The sequence below is a fragment of the Puma concolor genome, chromosome D3, assembly GCF_028749965.1.
Source record: "Puma concolor isolate L17-30 chromosome D3, mPumCon1.1.hap2, whole genome shotgun sequence".
Lineage (NCBI taxonomy): Eukaryota > Metazoa > Chordata > Mammalia > Carnivora > Felidae > Puma > Puma concolor.
Genome location: NC_141678.1, coordinates 74,736,180 through 74,755,452, shown reverse-complemented (window position 1 = coordinate 74,755,452; position 19,273 = coordinate 74,736,180). Strand labels below are relative to the sequence as shown.

Below are 19,273 nucleotides of genomic sequence, written 5' to 3'. Positions count from 1 at the left end.
CCTAAATTTCCATCATAGGAAACATGTGATGAGTTTTAGCCTAAGAACTAGATTCTTTTTTTTCAATAACGGCAATGAACATACTTTTATTTGTGACCCAAGTATGAGAATTTCTGGCAAACTTTTTTTTTTTAATATTAAAAAAAAAACCCTCCACCTTTTCCCCTCTTCCCTTTTCCCTTTCAAGACTATTTAAATTTACATAGTAAAACATGTTAGGACAGCCAAGCCTCAGCATGTTGTGTTCTGTCCTCTAGCTGGCAAATTTACGCCACGACAGTTTATTCATCCACATGCTTTTTGGCGACTCTTCATCACGTATTTGTGCTTAGATCTTCTGATGCCTCCCTCCGTGTGCTCCCCATAAGGTCGAAAGAAAAGCAAGTATTCTGTTTCTCTATTCAGGGTGGGATTTTTTTTTTTTTCTTTTTTGGATGATGGTTGTTTTTTTAGTGCTTTTTCTTTTAGTCTATTCCCTTTGTGGTTTAGTGTAAGAGTTTGGGAATGTGCCCATAATTCTCTCACTCAACACTTCTGGTTTAGTGTTGTGCTTCAGATGTAATTTTAAGAGACACTATACAATCAAAATGGATACCCAGAGTCCCCAGAACAGGGATACCGACAAGCATTCAGTACAGAGAGCTATTAATTTATAAATCCTCGTTTGTTGCTTTCAGAATGTGTGACCGTAGATTGGCAAATAACCATTTGGTGCCAAAACCTGGTACCATGTTTTGTCCTACTAGCCTAAAGTTCAGCTGAAAGTTCCGTCTGCCCCTCAACATTAGAAGGAAAACCCTAAACAGAGTTCTGACCTGATTTCAGATTTGATCATTAGGTTAAAAAAATGATTATCACTAAATTGGATCTTTTTGCTTAGGTAAATATTTTTTTTTTAAAGGGTTTGTATGAAGATTAAGGAAAAGGGAGAAAGAAAGCATATTTCTTTATAAATTGTCAAATTTATAAGCATTTTTACTCTCAAATGAGAGAAAACAACTTCAGGCAGTTCCTAAGATGCAGTTTCCTGTTTATTTAAAGTTAAATTGTAATTCCCAAAGTTGCTAGCCCAGCATAAATAAGGAATATAAATATGCCTTGTTAGGGGAAGATAGAAACTTTGATATGCTAGGTCTTATTTTGTAGAGTATCTCAGTAAAATAGAAAGTCTCATCAGTTATTTAATGAGGACTTAAAAGTAAATCTTTTTCCCTATTATGCGATTAAGAATGACTATATTTTTATTCCTCATTAAATCTCAGAGTTCTAAGAGACAGAATTTTATTTCAGTCTCTTACTTTATTCCAACTTTTGTTTTCTCGGTTTATACGTGTGTGTATGTGTGTATCCATGGTGTGTCAGTATCTGGAGATTATGGTGACTCTGTCCTCTTTCCCTTAAAATCTATTGTGTTAAAATAGCAGGCAGAAGAGGGTTTTACTTTTTTTTCCTTGTAGTTTACTTCTATTTTATGCAGGCAAACTGCCCATCCAGATGGTAGAATTTCACCTGTAAGCAATCTGAAGCGATAGGTTAATTCTGACATTTTATAGAGCCCTTTTCTTTTCATACAGTGCAACTAAGTGCAGAGTAACCATTCAAGGTAATGGTCCCCCCCCCCCCCCCCCCCCCCCCGCTCCCAACCTTTAAAGCACTTCCTGCTGTGATTGGTTCTTTTTTTCCCCCAAATCTGTATTTTGGGCTCAATTAAAAATCTTTGACTTTAGGCACTTTGCTGCTGTTGTCAAAACCACATCTGATGAAATCTCTGACCACTTCTAATATGTGTAAATGAGGAAGTGATGGCAGAAGTGAGGGAACAAGTGTCGATTAGCAGGTTAGTGGCTGAGAAGCAGATCATTGTAATTTTATAAGCTCAACATTCCACTGGCTTTGATGAATTCACTGTTACTTTTCTCCTCCCACCAAATTTGCAAATGTACACCAACTCACACCTTCTTAGGTAATGCCTAACATGGTGTTAGCTACCAGAATCCTGAAATTTGGTTTTGTTTTCAGTGTGGCTAGCCTCTGGTGGCTTATGTGGCTGAGTAAACTGGAGAAATGGTTTGCAATGATTTTGTTGACCTGTTACTGAAGAATTCCATTATTTCCCAAACCAGGTTTTAGGTATGTTTTCAAAGTAGAGTGTAAAAGGGAAAGGGAGTCTTGCAGACTGTTTTCACTCATAATAATTGTATTTATACTGTATTTACAAGTTATTTTTGAATGCTACCCCCTCGTTTTTATTTCTAGAAATCCTTCGTTTGCATGAATTATTTCTTGAGTTATTTACATAGTAAAGATGGCTCTAGGGGCCTCTTCTCCTCCTGACTTAGTCCCTTGGGAGAACATTTTTGAAAGTCCTCATCTTATACCTGTTAAGATTTGAGACCCTGGTCGTGCTATTATTTGTTGCCCCTCCCTTTTTTTTTTTTTTTTTTTTCTGTTTCCTGTTTCACACATGTTAATTCCTGTGGGCATTTTCTTCTTAAAATGATGAGATTTTCACTGTCCAGCAGCAAGCCACATTTTCTGGAGTTATTGAACTCTGAAATAGGAAACCTGTGGGTGCTCCGTTTTACCCTCCCCAGAAGCTGTTGCTGCAGTCCAGGGGAATCACAGCCCCGTGACCGTGACCGAGAACGTTACAGTAGTTTCACTAAAGCATCCCAAGGTCTTGTTTCAGGTATTGCAACAAAATCAACATTGGTTTGTGGCCAGTGAATCCAGGGTTCCTGGCAGTGTTCTTACCCAGTTGTTTCTCATATTTCCCTTGCAAACTTTCCCATTGGTTGGGGTCTGTGGAGAGATTTCAGTGACTGGCTGGGGGAAATGTTTGGGAGAACATTTGCGTATCAAAGCAGCCTAAATATTTGCAAAAACGTTTGCTTGAGAAACAGAGGATCCACTCAGGATTGGGAAGTAACTCGCTAAAACATTTGAAAAGCATTTGTCCTTTACCCAAGTATATTATTCACGAAGGACGGCCTCGCCTGAATTTCAGGGGTCATCCTAGAATCTGTATTTTTAAAGAGCAGATGAGATGATACATGTTTTTGCCATGATGAAGGTCTGTACCTATATGTGGCATAAAAGTGCAAAAAAAAAAAAAAAAAGGAAAAGAAAAGACACATGCATTTAAAAATCAATTGGTTTTTGTTTAGTGAACCAATAAAACAAAAATGCAGAGAAAGGCCTCATGAAATGATTAGGATTGAATACCTATTGAACAGCTAGCTCTAACCTCATTTTTCCCCTGTTACATGTTTTTCCCCCACAGAACACAACTGTATTGCAATGATAGGGCATTCGATTCCTTGGAGTTCCTAGGCTTTCTCTTAATTGTAATGATTTTGAATGGCAGATCTTTCTCCTTTTTTTTTCCTTGGTAAAGAGTTTCACGTGGGCATTTTTGTGCTCAAATTATTAAAGTTTTAACTGCATTTCACTTTTGGTTTGGAAACAGAACATATAAAACTCAATGCAGGCCAATTTTCCCAATTTGTTAACAATGTAGGAGTTGAGCGTTGACAATTACTGTACTTAAAAGCCCCTCAGATCAGGTGTTATTTTACCATCTGGACATTTTAATTAGTAATAAAAATGTGGATCTGGATACACAGAAATAGGATCTACGGTACACAATGGCCCAATGCACTCTTGGTGCCGACGTGTGTGTGGCTACATTTTACAAGTGTGTGTATGTGTGTGAGTGTGTTCATATGTAATTGTGTGTTGAGTATGTGTTCATTCCTCCTAGAAAACCCAGGCCTAGGATTTTGGAGCCTTTTTCAAACTGGGCATTATCGCAATACTGGAATATTTGGCTACTTTTCTTTAATATGAAGTAAAAATGTATGATATATACTTGCATTCCTAAGTAAGACTTGCTTAAATCTTTGTAATGCTCCTACTTCCTCATGAAGTATGTGGTATAGCATGACCATACAATGCTGACGTCAGAAGTGGGCTTGGGCAGATGTGGCTCCGTTTCGTAGCTGTGTGCTCTAAGGCAAATACATTAACCTCTCTGAATCTCCTTTTTCCTTACATATTGGATGAAGCTATTAATGCTCGTAGTTTTTTGTGTTTTTTTTTTTTTCAACGTTTATTTATTTTTGGGACAGAGAGAGGCAGAGCATGAACGGGGGAGGGGCAGAGAGAGAGGGAGACACAGAATCGGAAACAGGCTCCAGGCTCCGAGCCATCAGCCCAGAGCCCGACGCGGGGCTCGAACTCAGGAACCGCGAGATCGTGACCTGGCTGAAGTCGGACGCTTAACCGACTGCGCCACCCAGGCACCCCTTAATGCTCATAGTTAATGATACCTACCTAACAGGATTATGATGAAGCTTATAAGAACACGTGTGTGAAAGCTCCTGATAAAAACAAAGAGCTGTAACAATTGATTTTTAATGCAAATGACCAATTCTTAACCCACATACCATCTTCATAATGCAATGAACTGTCTCAAATTCAAAGATAAGAGAGATGCAAATATATAAGATTATGTTAGGTTATTAACAAATAGTAACTTTGGGACTGCCAGAAAATGTATTACTAATTATATACATCAAAAAAATTGACCCATTTTTATTAAGTGTCTGGATATGCTCTTTGAAATAATGTTATTCTTAATTAAGGCAGAAGCGGGTGCATTTGAGGGAAATAGTGACCCTCTGGAGAAATGGAGAGTGAAAATAGTTTAAGGAAATGAGTCTTCTCGTCTTCTCTTTCGGAAAGATGCATACACGTTTTTCTCAATCATCATGAATTTCGTGTTTGCAAGCCAGTGTGGCTACTTGAACGATAGTCACTATTGTTTAGAAGAACCTACCCGTTACAATTTATATATGTGTATACCTACCTATGTATCATATGTAAATTTCCTCAAGCACGTGTCATCCCCAGGAATTGAGGGTGTTAAAATCACTGTTTGACACTGGACCAGATGCATTTGGACACTTGTGTAGAAAGCTTTTTCAGGTTTTAGCATGGGTCCAGTTCTCTTCCTGAGAGTTCTTCAGGAAAAAGAAGACTGTTTGTTTCCTTTATTTGAAAGCATGACATACTGAATGGTGGTACACCGTGGTATACTGACACCATTTTGGTCATTTCTTGTTCCCTCCTTTAATGCAACACGTGCACACCTTGGTCGTAGTCCAGATATTATTTACCTGATGTTGTTTCTAACAACAAATATTTATTATCACGGACCACCTGGTTTTAATGAGGGTCTTAGAGAGCTTGTGAGACTTGTCTCTGGGACATGGGATTAGCGGCCGTATGCAGAGCTGCTTTCTGGGGGGCTGCTAGGAGGAGCTGAATTCACCTGACGTGGTCTTCAGAGAATTCATTAATTTGATAAATATTAAGTAGACCGTTGAAAGAATAGGCACATGCCAATTATGACTGTACAGCTCGTAAGATTTTTTTTGACTAAAAACGGGAACTGGTTTCATTGAATGTTCCATCAGTTTCACTCACATGTCCCAATCTGATGAACGATTTCATTTACATCTCCTAATCTGGGGAACAGATAGAGTCTTCACATTATTTGTCCTGAAATTTTTTAAACGAGGCTACAGGTCTCCTCTTTGAAACTCCATTTGACAAAAATGGCCATGTGTACCTTAGCCTTTAGATTTCAGTAGCCACAGTCACGAAGTGAGAAGGAAATTGTGGAACTTCTTTAGAAATTGTCTCATAAAGGGGATTCAGTTAAAAATTGGGGGGGGGGCAGCATTTAAAATTTAATAAAAAAAAAAGTAATTCAAAGTAAAGTCTGCAGCCAAACTCCTTAATTGTGATGCATTTGCCGAGTTCCCCTCTCCCATCGTCGGGCCTGCTCTCGTGCCATATGGCCTACCATGGAACATTTAACTTGTCAGATATAATGGATTGTCCTGGAAGCAGATTTTTGCTTTGAGCACTCGGCTCCTTTCTTGCATTTCACTCTCAGCTCCAGGCTGCAGGATGAAGGATTGTGGTGGAAAATGCAAAGGAGAGACACACAGTTGATTCCCCTTAAGAGAGTGACCTATATGCCACAGAATTTTACCCACGTAAAGAGGCATTATCCCCGTCACTGGCCTTAGCAGGCTGCATGTCAAAATCGTTTAAATTTGCCTGGACTTAACAGATTGTGCAAACATTTCAGAATTGAGTGCTTAGGAATAATAAAACATCGTCATTTTAACTTATGCAGAAATGGTGTAGCCACATCAGCCAAAGGATAAGTATTATTTATCGTGACCTACATGTAACCTAAGCCACCTGGTTTGCGGATGCTGTAAATTAAGTTCAACTCCCAATCTACTGAGAATGCTTAAGAAAAATAAAATCACCTTGTGGAGATGTTACATGGCTTCATTGTTTCTGTTTGGTGAGTAGATGTGAGGTTGAATTGATCCTTTAGGTGGATGGACAAGTGGCTGTTAATTATCTTACCAAGCAGGCTCTCCATCTTGAAACTTAAATGCACGCCTTCCGTTTATTCCAGCCTATTTGAAATTAGACATTGAACATCCTATGGATTATTTAATTTTTATGTGTAGACATAAAAACTGTAGTATTGGATGTCTATTTTAATTTGGTGCTTTCATGAGGTAATTCATTTTTTTTTTCAAGTTGCGATACGGTTTCTGGAATCACAAGCTTAGAAAGCTCTAGGAGGAGTGTGTGACTTTTGCATTCATAGGAAAATTTCCTTAAAAGAATGAAGTGTCCCTTTCTATATGTACATGTACGTAGGTGCCAGGTACTCTTCTAGTGTGACCTACTCTAGCCCCAAATATTATAACACAGAGACCCAAATACTCAATCAAGCACAAACAAGTAGAAAAATAAGTAACCCATGTATCTAGTTTAACCATACAAATGATACATATTTAATTGCTCTAGGGTTACAAAAATTCATTAGTAGATTTGTATCTAACACATGGAAATACACTAAAAGAGAGTCCATTTACAAAAGTTAATCTGACATACTCACCAGAACATGTGTGTTTATATGTTAGAAATTTAATATTTAATTTACAAATTCACGTATTACAGATAACTCTTAGCATAGGACTATAAAAACTATAGTGACCTTGAAAACTGATATAACCACACTTCCATACAAAGAAGAATTACATCTTTTTAATGGAAAGATGGAAAGTTTTCCATGAGGCAGCTAGGAAATCTCTGTTAAAGTCAGAGTTTAATAATAAGTGTACTTGTGTATATTTCTCACTGATCCTAAACTGAGCATGCTTGTTTTATTAATGCTACTGATAGGATGACTTTTCCCCCCTCCCTGTATTCAAATTTTGGTCAGGCTTAGTGAGTTTGGGTGGTGGCTGGCCAGAGCCAGCTCTTGTTGGGGCATGTGCGCCCTCTGCTGGCTGCTCAGATAGGAACCGCCTGGTCTGTGGGGCTCTTGTTTCACTTTTCAGGGTTGGGTTTTTTGGTATGTTTTGTTTTTGCGTTTTTATAAAAATAATCATATATTTGTAGTGATTATAAAGTTGTAGGCTAATACTGAGAGTGACAGCCAATTTGTTTCTGTTGGAAAATAAAGTTTTTTGTTTTTTTTTTAATCTGTTTGTTTGCTTTTGCAAAATAGATTACTGATAGGTCAGATAACACATAGAGTGTATGCCAGTCTTGAACTTTTAAGTGGGTGATGTCATATTACATTGATTGCATTTTTGTTGCTTTCACAGTTCCTCCTGGACTCGTTACGCCTATGGAGAATGTTTGTTTGACTAAGTTGGGAATGGACTTAAGAAAGATAAATCACTGAAATTTTGTAGTATGACCCTTGTAGGTAATGGATGTGGTAGCTAATCCCTAGCAGAAAACTCCCTGATAGTGGCAATAGTTTTCACTTGCTTTGTGAAGAAAAATGAGCATGTATTTACAATGCAATGTTTTATAAAGGCATTTTTGGTTTCCCTGCAGACCAAATCAGCCTTTCCTCTGGCAGACTTTGAGAATGGTAGTTTGAGCAGAACCTCTTTTTGTTTTGTTTTTTTTTTTCTCTTTTGGTTGTTGTTTGTAGAGTGTGAGATGTTAAAGGAGCAGATTACTGATGGCCCCTTTATCGCCAGGTCACGGGGCCAACTTAACTTCCACAAGGGCAGTCACAGTGGCCACCGCTTGGATGGAGATGTGGTTCTGGTGGTGAAGACCAGGGCTCTGTGGAATGGATATGTCTTTAAAATAGCAAGGTTTTGGGGCGCCTGGGTGGCGCAGTCGGTTAAGCGTCCGACTTCAGCCAGGTCACGATCTCGCGGTCCGTGAGTTCGAGCCCCGCGTCAGGCTCTGGGCTGATGGCTCGGAGCCTGGAGCCTGTTTCCGATTCTGTGTCTCCCTCTCTCTCTGCTCCTCCCCCGTTCATGCTCTGTCTCTCTCTGTCCCAAAAATAAATAAATGTTGAAAAAAAAATTAAAAAAATAAAATAAAATAGCAAGGTTTTTTTGACAAGGTTCTTTGTTGACAAGGTTTCACCAGTTTCTTTATAATAATTAATTATGTAAAAGTGATTTCCACATATTTCTTCAATTGAAAGGACTCGATTGAATCAATTTGGTAATTGTGTCACTGAAAGGACAGCTGAGATTTTTGCAGCTCTTTTGTCTTCTGTTGTAAACTTCTCTGATTTGTAAGCTGTTGCCTTCAAAATTCCCAAACCATCTCCCTCCAATATGGAACTATCAAAGAGTTTAGAGTTAAGGAAGGAGGGAAATGTTATTTAAGTTTTTTTTCCAGTTTTCTGGCTTTCCAATTTTAGGTACCAGTTATCTTAAAGTTTGTTTCGAATAAAAATGATGTAGATGTCTCTCATTTGTTTAACATTGTCTGGTAACTGTGAACCATATTCTAACACATATCAACTTGCCACTAAGTCGGTTACAATAGCATCTTGCGTGGAAGCTCAGATACACAGCTCTCCTGTTGCCGCCTGTTACCACGATGAGGTTCTGTTAGGCATTCTCTTCCTCTGTGCTTTTCAGTACACCCATTACACTCTTTACCGATGTACATTGTTGGGTTTGCTCCCTAGCATTTCAACCAACTAAACCCTCCCTCTTGAGAATAATGTCCATCATTGATGTACCAGCAGCCAACACGTGGTACACAGAGGCATCAACAAATATTTATTTTCATATCTCATGGTTTTTTGACCTCTTTTACACTCATTCAGGTGATCATTTTTGCAAGTTTCAGAACTGAAAAGTGCTGTCTGTAAACATATCTTCCATGTCATGTATTTGATTTTCTTGCCTATTTTGGTAGTATGAGGTCGGTATTCTGACTACTCCCCTTGTCCTTCCTCCGTTCTTCTCCTTGACCATTTTTCCCACGGCCTCTCCTCTTCCTTCCTGTGCCCCCCGCCTTCCTCTCCTGATATAGTCATGCTCATGTATTCAGTAATTAGGAGGCTTTTCTTAAACATCATAGTGTGGGACTCAGTGGCTCATGTAACTTTATCTTTGAATCATCATCTTCCTTTAAAAGTGACTAGTGTCACTGGGGAGTCAGACTCTGAGGAATCTGGTCCTGTGTACCTTCCACTTTGGTTGCTGTGGGCCCTGTCTCTTAAAGTTGATCTTGAAGAGCAGGTTCAAGAATTAGCAGTCTTCCTACTTTTTGGATGCTCTGAGATGTATTTTGAATTTTGGGCTATTACCCCCAGCTTCTCAGTGATGTATGTTTAGGAAACATAGACCTAGTGTAATTCAATGCTAAGGCCGGAGAAACGATCATCTAATATATGGGTCATCTAATATATGTTAATAAATGACATTTATATTATCTTCCACCTGGGATTCACAATGGAGGCACCTGGCTGGCTCCATCAGAAAAGCGTGCGACTCTTGATCTCAGGGTCATGAGTTTGAGTCCCATGTTGGGTGTAGCGATTACTTAAATAAATAAAACTTTAAAAAATGTTAAATGTTACTTATATACGTGTGTATATATCTAAGTACAATGCCTATATATATTATACACATGTCTAAATGGTATTTAAAATCTTCATGAAATTCTCATCTGTCTTACTTTTGTACAGTCTTGGGTATCATATCAAATGTATGTGTGGTTTCCTTTAGAGTAATACTCATTATATTCTTGTTAGTTGTAGGCTCAACTTGAAAACCGAGGCCATTGCTTATGTGCCATGGTAATAAATCATGTAATTTTCCTTTGTAGACACCATAACAAACATAATACTAACAAACCTTTTCCTCTGTTTTCTGTTCCACTTAGAGTTTGGTCAGTGTTAGTCTTTACACTTAAGATTAGTAAGACTCTATTAGAACATCGGCTTAATGGGCAGCAAGTAGTTTATTGCTAAAAGCGATTTGCATGGTAAAGCATAGCTCTAGATTTTCTTAAATTTTGCTGATAAATTCCAAAAAATTTAGCCAGGCAACAGAATCTTTACTCATATGATGTTTCTATTGCGTCTGACCAGAAATGTCACAGATCTCGCCCAGAGGGATCAAAGGGCCAGATTCTCTCCCTTTGTATGGACTTGAGATGCCTTCCTTAGAGCATGGAAAGGGTGGAGGGGCCCTTTTAACAAACTAGGTTCGCTAGAGGTTGGTCCTGAAGTGTAAAGGTGACTTTGGTCTTCGGGTAGAATGGGGGAAGGGGACACATTCAGAGCAGTGGCCAGTGGGACTGAAAGAAGGGGAGGAGCCTTTCACCTCTCAGACTCTCAAGTCTTGACACTCCGTCATTTATTAGGAGAATATATGTGGGAGTGTGAGACTAATTTCTGTAAGACAACCAGTCTTCATTAGTGGAGATGAACAAGTTTAAAGGCTAAGTATGCTGCCGGAAAAAGGTTTCTGAAACAGAACTGTCAGAAAGGACCCCAGAGATAAACAGTTGTTTGTTTTTTTTTAAAAAAAATTTAATGTTTATTTACTTTTGAGAGAGAGACAGAAGGAGAGAGAGAGAGAGAGAGAGAGCACAAGCTGGAGAGGGGCAGAGAGAGAGAGAGAGAGAGACAAGACAGACAGAATCTGAAGCAGACTCCAGGCCCTGAGCTGTCAGCACAGAGCCCGATACGAGGCTCAAACCTCATGAGCCATGAGATTATGACCTGAGCCATGATGCTCAACCAACAGAGCCACGCAGGCGCCCCGACAGTTGCTTGTTTTTTTTTTTTTTTTTAAAGCCCAGTTAAATAGGTTGGATCAGGTAGTAATCTATTTTTTTTTTTTTTATTTTTATTGTTGCTGTTCACCTGTTCACCAGGCTACCAGGTTTACTGGAGTTTCATCTAACCTTAGAGGCTATGCCTGTCACTTTAAATTGGTTACTGTTATCCCTGGCTTGTTAGACTAACCAGTGGAATTTTATTTAAAAAAAAAAAAAAAAAATAGAATACCGGATTCTACTCTGTTGAATGCAGATACCCTGGGGTAGAGAAGCCAGGAATCTGTTTTTAAGAAACCTCTCACTAATGGTTCTCATGATCAGCCAAGTTTCTTAGCCCAGAATAGCCCATCCATCCTGTGTCCTCCTTTCCTCCTGTGAATCTAGCGGAAATATTTATTTCTGCTTGCTTTGATACCTGTAATATATATTGCAAGACTGACCTTTCCTCATTTTTATATAAAAGCAATTACACTTCTTCGAATAAAAAAAATAAGCTTTCAAATGCATATGTTGTTTCTTCAGAGGCCACACAAACCCTTAATTGCTGTGGTTGTGTTATAGCCAATCATCATGCACACAAACTGCGGTAACAATATAAAACAGGGGAGGCAGAACTATTAAGATCTTATTCACATAAAGCCAGTGGTAAGTTACTCATTAGAAGTAAGTTGAGTGATTTCAGGGTTGCCCTTAGTCCTTCAGGTCTCCAGGGGACCCTTGTACAAATTGCTGATTCAGAAAATCATTACTCTGGTGGCTGAAGTGGCACTTTAGTGGCCTTAAAGAGTTATTTGACACACCTCCCCAAACAGCTAAGTTATCCCCGTGATTATGTTGATTAATTGCACACTCTGTGGAATTAGCGTTATTTTCAGTGAAAGATTTTCCTGCATTTGGAAAATAAAGCATAAAACTCATGTGCTTTAATTTGATAATGTGTGCACTTCTCTGAAGCATGACACTGAGTGTGAGGGGATTATTTTGGCTGTTGTCTAGGGCACGTGAAATAATCCTAAAACAGTACTTTTCATCTTGCATCTAGAAGGTAATTTTTGGTGTACCGGAGGATGGTCATTCAAAATGCCTGTCTGTTCTAACATTTTCATCCATCAAAGGACTTGAGGACTCCTTCTTGCCTTACAAATTGAGTTAAAATGATTTGAGGGGAGGGTTGTGGTACACATTGAGAAGAAGACAGGTGGAGTAATCTTTGTTAGCACAGCAGATACTGACATTATATCTAGAATACTCCAAAAAGAAGTGGAATATATCTAAAGGGGCTTTGATACTGGAATTGGAAGTTTGTGTTCTAGCTTTATCTCCTGATACCTGTATAATGTCTTCTACACATCTAAGTTGGTTGCTCTTTCTTCATTTTAGTGACACAGCTATAAAACTAGAGAGGAAAATGCCCCTCTGAGAACTTCTGAGGGTGTATTGTCTTAAGTATGTAAGTTAAATTACTTTGCATACCATACAGTGCTTTACAAATGGGAGTGCTTTAAAGAGAATTGAATATAGATTCTGAACCATAGGCAGTCCCGCAAAAGGAAGAATTTTGGTGGTGTCTCAAGATAGTCGGCGTAGCTGGAATTTTAGTCCACCCACTGGTTTGAAGGCAGCACAGTGTCTAGACGAGATGAGGTGAATCAGTGACAAAATGCAGCCAAAACTCATAATTTTCCAGGATCAGAGCTATAGATCATTACTGAGTATTCTATGTTTATGACTGCAGCACATCCCTGAAAGAGAGGACTGATGCTGGTCTTTTCTGGGGACATGGATAGCTCCCAACTTCCATCATCCCTTGCTACACGCCATGTGCACAGCCACATTTCCCCCCAGTTTTCTTTCTGGTCTCAATTCAGGAAGAAGGGGAGGAAGAGAATTTTCTAGGCTGTGGAATGACTAGTTTATCTGCTGAAATTGAGTTGTAATTCTTTTAGCATAAAATTTATTAAATTGGGATTTTTTAGTGCCTATAGATGAAGACAGAGTTGTCCTGGAACAGTGAGATTTTGTAGGAGACAACCAGTGCTCTTTGAATTTGAGACATCAGCAGAATAATGTCAACTTCTGATTTCTTGCAAATGCAGGCTCGTACTACCAGTCAAAGACCAGGGGTAATTAAAGTTGACCAGCTAGTCAGAGCTGGTCATACACAAAGGTGTATCTGCATAGAAACATCATAAAAAATGAAAAATGTTTTTAGATCAGTTTAATTAAAATCAAATCGATTTCTAGACATACTATTTATTTCATAAAACATTACAAACCTATATTAACCCAACACATTCTTAGTGTTATGTTTTTTTTTAAATAATAGTAGCTCCTGAAGTTCCTCATGACTTGCATTAAATGACAAAAAGATGGAGGCAGATCTGTGTTCAGATAAGTTTAGGATATATGGTATTAAGCTAAAATAAATGTCTGCACTGCAGGACTTCTCAGAGGCTTTAACATGCTAAGCTATAATGTAAATTTCTGGGGGGATGGATATAAGTAGCTTGTAACATTTCCTAGACTCTTTAAATTAGCCTTCCTTTTGTTTTTTGGAGCCTGTTGTGGGGTTACTATTTCAGGGAAGACTCTCATAAGCGATGCTGTGTTGTCCTACATTATATTTTTTCTTACGCTCTTCTCTGTGCATGCATCTTAATACGAAGTCATATTCTTCACATAGGGAACATGTACAGATGCAGTTTGCTGCCATGTTTTTGTTGATTAGTTGCTTCAAGTCAACATGGAGATGGTTGCAGTTTATTATATGATGTCACAGGTTCTGGTGTACGTCAGTTGCACTGCTGTAAAGTACCAAGAGACCTTTTAGGGATAAAATACCATGTAAATGTAAATTATCACCACCTATAAGACACTTTCATTAATTTCATATCAAATTCATGAGTGTTTTGAGCTCTGGGATTTGAGTCTTCAGTATTGGGCTTCTCGCTTATTTATAGTTTTTGTTTTTTTGTTTTTTTTCTTTTCCCCTCCGGAGTTTTAAGTAGCAGCACAGAATAGTGCTAAGAGCACAGCCTTTGGAATCAAACTGCCAGGGTTTGAATCCTGGTTAGGTCACTCAACTGCCTGTGTAACTAACCTCAGTCAGTTTTCTGTGTCTCAGTTTCCTCATCTATAAAATGGTGTTTATATTACCTGCCTCCCAGGGTTGTTGTGCAGATTGAATAAATCAGTCTGCATATGCCCTTTGTGTAGTGGGCAGTAATATATGGCAAGGACTCAGTTATTCTTATTTGGGTAAAGGAGGGAAAAGCGAGCATGGAAAAGATGAAAGGTCTGTAAATAATAACCTCACATATGCTTTCAGAGCCACCAAAAATTTCAGTCATTGTTTAGTGAAATAGTCTTTTCAATATGCAAAAAAAAAAAAAAAAAATAGGGTAACCAGGGATGATGGGTTGGGGTTGGGGACAGAGATTTATTCTGATCCGAACATGGTTATGATGAGTTCCCCAGTCTGATGCCAGGGAACAAAAGGCTCATTCTTCAGTTCCCAGAATGAGGATTAACAGCGAAACAGCCTTGCTTGGCTTGTCCTGAAGCATCAGATAATTTTTCATTAAGGCTTTTCATGGGATGATATGTTCCACTGGTATAGGTACATCTTTTTCAGTGGTGGATGAAATACCTACCATGTATATTTCATTTTTAAAATGACCTTTTAAGAATGAAAGGCCAGAAAGCCAAACATGACCTTGTTATTACCCTACTGGTCAACCACAGCCTATCTTCAGAAATCATGTTATCAGTAAGTTGTTCTTGTCTGTTTCCATGTGGATTAGAATTGTTCAGGTGCAGTAATCTACCAAAGGTGATACTTCTTGGATGTATCCTTGTAAATAAATGGACTTATGAGATCATGTTTGCTTTAAGTGATGTTTTCATTCTCATCCGGTTTCCTTGGCATTCCCTTACAATAGGATACCATGGATATATTGAAAGAAAAAAAAAATAGAAGTCAAATGGAAAATGATGTAAGAATATAAAAGTATTACATTTGGAATTTTATAGACCTTTGTTAACAATAATGCCCCTAAACAAAAACCATTTTTCCCCCTTATCTTCCCAGGGCAGCAAGATAAAGGCTTTATTGAATAGATCAACAAAAATATTGGCCTTTAAAAAAATTGGAAGCAGCTTATGTTTTCTGCTTAGGTTTGTGTTTCAAGGGCAACAGAAGAAGCAAGGGAATCCTTTATTGATTATCAATTGCTGCCATTTTTAATAGTCAAATTTAAATATAGGTTTTAGCAGCTGATGGGTTCAATTTGGTCAAAACACGTGTTGACTTTCTGGATTGTTTGCTCACTGTAGATGCCGACTTGTTCTAGAGAAGGGGCTGCGTGTTGATCTCCTTTGTCTCCAGAAGGATTGATTGACGGATGTTGTGTCTGCTCATTTACAGCATTTTTCTTGCTTAATTTAAAAAATTGTGACATAGTATTACATGTTCCTTGTATACATCATTTTTGCAGAAGAAAGTTGTTTAGCCAATATGTCGACTTAGTTTATGAAATCCTCTCTATAGCTTTCATTCAGCCTTCAGTGTACTCCATTAGGTCATATCATTTGTTTCGTGCAAGGCAAATCATCACCAGCAGCAAAGTTTAACATTTGGTCCTTTTAGGTATAAAAATGAATCAAATGCCTGACAAGATTGGTTTCTGGTATATATTTCAGAATCCCCCCCCACCCCCCCACCCCTTTACGGGCATACAACAAATGTTACTAACGGGTACTTTTAGTTTCTAAAATATGGACAGCAGTAGTCCATGCAGTAAAAGACTTGAGCGATTAATGCCACCCTTATGCCTCTTCTGAGTAGTTTTCGCCATGGGGCTTGGCACTGCCACCATTGTCTTTGTGCCAAAAAATATCCGCAGCGGCTGTCGCATCGTCGTACTAGAGGGTTGTCTCGAAAATTCCGCAGTGAACGCGCCGGGTTTGTTCATCGCTGCTATCTCTTTTAAATATTGGGAAAATAGAACCTTCAGCTCTTTCAGGGCTTCATTGTGGTTGTGGGGATGGGGGGGGAGGTGGGTGTCGAAGAATGGAGAAAGGAGGAAAGAAGCTGTCCGCGCCAGCCAGTAGGTATAAGTGACAAAAACCCATGCCTGACATAGAGGAAACGCAGATAGTTAGGGGCTTTTGTGTTCATGAGCACAGATAGTCACTTAAGAATCCTACTCAGACATGTTATCAGTGCTCTTGAAAATTTTATTATCTGAAACAAATGTCCCAGCGAATTTTAAGCAGAAAATCAACATCAAAACCATAGCTAATTTTTAATGGACAGTTTACACAAAAGATATATATATGTACATGTATATATTCTTTAGAAACTGAGATGTCATTGTAAAATGGCTGCTGTTTGTCATTAGCAAATGATAGGAATAGATATAATATGTTTGAGAAGGTGCTCGGGTTGCCCACAGTCCCTGATTATTTTGCTCCCAAACAGGGGTTTGGGCTGTGAGGGCAGATTTATAGTTGAATTTGGGAACAAAAAGATGTAATAAAGTTAAAGGCTTACACTATCAGAATGAAATGTGTTCTCTCATGATCTCTGGAGCGATCTATTTGATGGTAAAAGTGGATGCTACAGATGAAATCTTTACAAGGAGCATAATCCTAAAAAAAAAAAAAAAAAAAAAATTAAAAAAAAAAGTGCACCTCCCAGCCTCCTGCTGGCTGCGCTGCCTCTTTGGTACCTCGCAGACTTCGACAGAGTCCTGGACGGGTGCCCATTGATGTCATGGAAACACTCAAATTACTGAGAATGATTCATGTCTATGCTGGTCTCTTATCCTCCCCCACACAAACAGGAGTAGATTTTTAACCCTGACAACTTGTAATTTGCAGTGGGTTTATTTTTGTATCTGGATAAATATTTTTTAACAAGCAAAATTAAGATTAAGCAGTCTGTATCTGATATGATAGTAAAGAATGCTGGGTCTATGTAGCCAAGAGTACTTTGGGGACTCTGTGCAGCGTGAATTCATATTCTTCTCGTCTCTCCCTCCTCCTTCTCTCCCTTCCTTCCTACCCCCTTGCTCTTTTCATTTCATTCTCCCTCTATTTCTCTCCTTTCTCTTCCGTTTATTTTCATTCATATTCTCTTTCCCTCCCTCCCTCCCTCTCTTCTTCTTCTTCTTCTTCTTCTTCTTCTTCTTCTTCTCTCCCTCTCCCTCTCCCTCTCCCTCTCCCTCTCCCTCTCCCTCTCCCTCTCCCTCTCCCTCTCCCTCTCCCTCTCCCTGTCTCTCCCCCCTCCCGTCTCTCTCCCCCTTACTATTTGCACTGATCTTCTACCTTTAAAATGATGGAAGGAATAGCCACAGCTTATATATATGAATTGAGACAAATCCTGGTAGGAACCAGATCTCTGTGCTGGAGTCAGGGGTGGGAAATAATACCAGGTGGTAAAATTCTATAGGGGATAGCTTCAGTAATTCCTTCTAGAGAAAAATTAGATAGCCCTTCTTCCTTCCTACTGTATTTTGCAATCTGATTTTTAGAAATTACCCAAACAGGACACTAGATGTTTGTTCACTTAACAGGGAAGTCAGAGTAAATTCTCCTTTATCCATCTATCTTTCTATCTGTCTGTCTGCCTACCTCCCTACTCCACCTGCTTTTCTGATTGTTAAACAAGTGGATATTACATCAAAGTGAACTATGTGGTGGCTGTATTGAAGCTTTTTAGACATAAGAGCATAAGGAAGGACATATGTCATTTGATAGCTCATAAAGGTTGAGCTTTTTCTGTTAGTAATATTTACAAAGAGAAATTAAAGAGTATAAGTTTACACTTAGTTTACACAGAAGAGTACGTATGTCTGTATGACCACTTATGCTTCTGAAATGGGTAAACGTGTCTTTTCTTTAATGTAAAATCCTCATACAATGAAAGTTATTCTCTTAGATCTTTCTTGATAGACAGTCTATGAGATGGTATCCTGTTCCATTGGAATTGAAACTGATACGGACATTGATTTTCTACTTTGCCCTCAACACAATACCAGAAATGGGGTAGGGGGGAAGTGTTTTCCTAAGCCCGAGATTCATTGAAGCTAGTAGAAGAGTTAATACCGAGAGAGAAATTTTAAAACTCAGGTTTGGCTTTTTATTTGAAAATCATCTTCCGTTTTGTGTATGTAGTGACTTAGCTACAAGGTGCACTTTTGACAAGATAGAAGATTTATTAAAGATAGGTTCTTTGTGTGGTGTCAGGAAGGTAGACTCTAATAGCATTGTCATTGAACCAAAAGTTAAAAAATGACTACTGTTACTTTTAACATTTATTTTAACTGGAGTTGAGGGAGGAAAACTTGGGGGTTGTAAACTTTAGAAGGATTTCAATTCAGTGTCTCAGAATACCACTGTTGAGTCTTCCCATTGGAAAAAAGAACAGTAGAGTCCTGGGTGTAAAGGACTATGTACCCTTAAGCTCTACTCTTGAAGAAACAAGTAACCCTCCCTCTTGGGGTGGGGCTTATGTTCTGGGCACCTAGTCATGTCACTAGTCCTTTTTAATGTCCTAATACGGATCAATTTTCTATGACAACTCTTCATATGTCACTAAATTCTACTGCTTAGATCTCTTGAAATGTGGTTTCATTGTCTCCCTTGCAGATTATTAAGGCTAAAGATACTTCTAAAATAAACAAATGAGCAGCCTTGATGTTATCCTTAGATGTGGCCAGATAGCATCTGAGGCTCTATATATCTCTGTAGAGCCATCTACGGATAAAAACTGAGTTGTTAGAATTGGAACCAGACACTGACGTTGCCTTATTCCTTGTTCCACTGGGTCAGTTGGTAGAATCTGAATTTGGGTTCAGAGGGGGCAATTTTTCAACAGCCCCCTTTCCCAAATGTAAATTCCATCATCATTTCGATCATTATAGGGTGTACCCCTGGGAAAGGGAGCTTAAAAAAGAGAGAGAGAGAGAGAGAGTCAGAATTTTGAGTAGTTTCTTTGCTATATTCACCATCTGGAGAGCCTTGATTGATTAGCTTTGGCCTCACCATTAAGTGTCAATATAATCAATGGGAATTACTAGACTAGGGTCATTACATAGATAATTTG

The 19,273-nt window shown here is 38.7% G+C and overlaps 1 protein-coding gene across 28 annotated transcripts in view; it reads left to right on the top strand.

Annotated features, from left to right (window-relative positions):
• Window positions 1-19,273, top strand: part of TCF4 (transcription factor 4) — a 359,573-nt gene that overhangs the window by 161,936 nt on the left and 178,364 nt on the right. Inside the window, exon 1 of one of the 28 annotated variants that reach the window (XM_086683063.1) lies at window positions 362-380. The exons of 26 other annotated variants lie outside the window; for them this stretch is intronic. The gene's annotated coding sequence lies outside the window, so the exon portion shown is untranslated. Of the gene's footprint in view, window positions 1-361; window positions 381-19,273 lie in introns of those variants that run through there. One more of the 28 variants, XM_086683066.1, reaches the window with a different exon arrangement.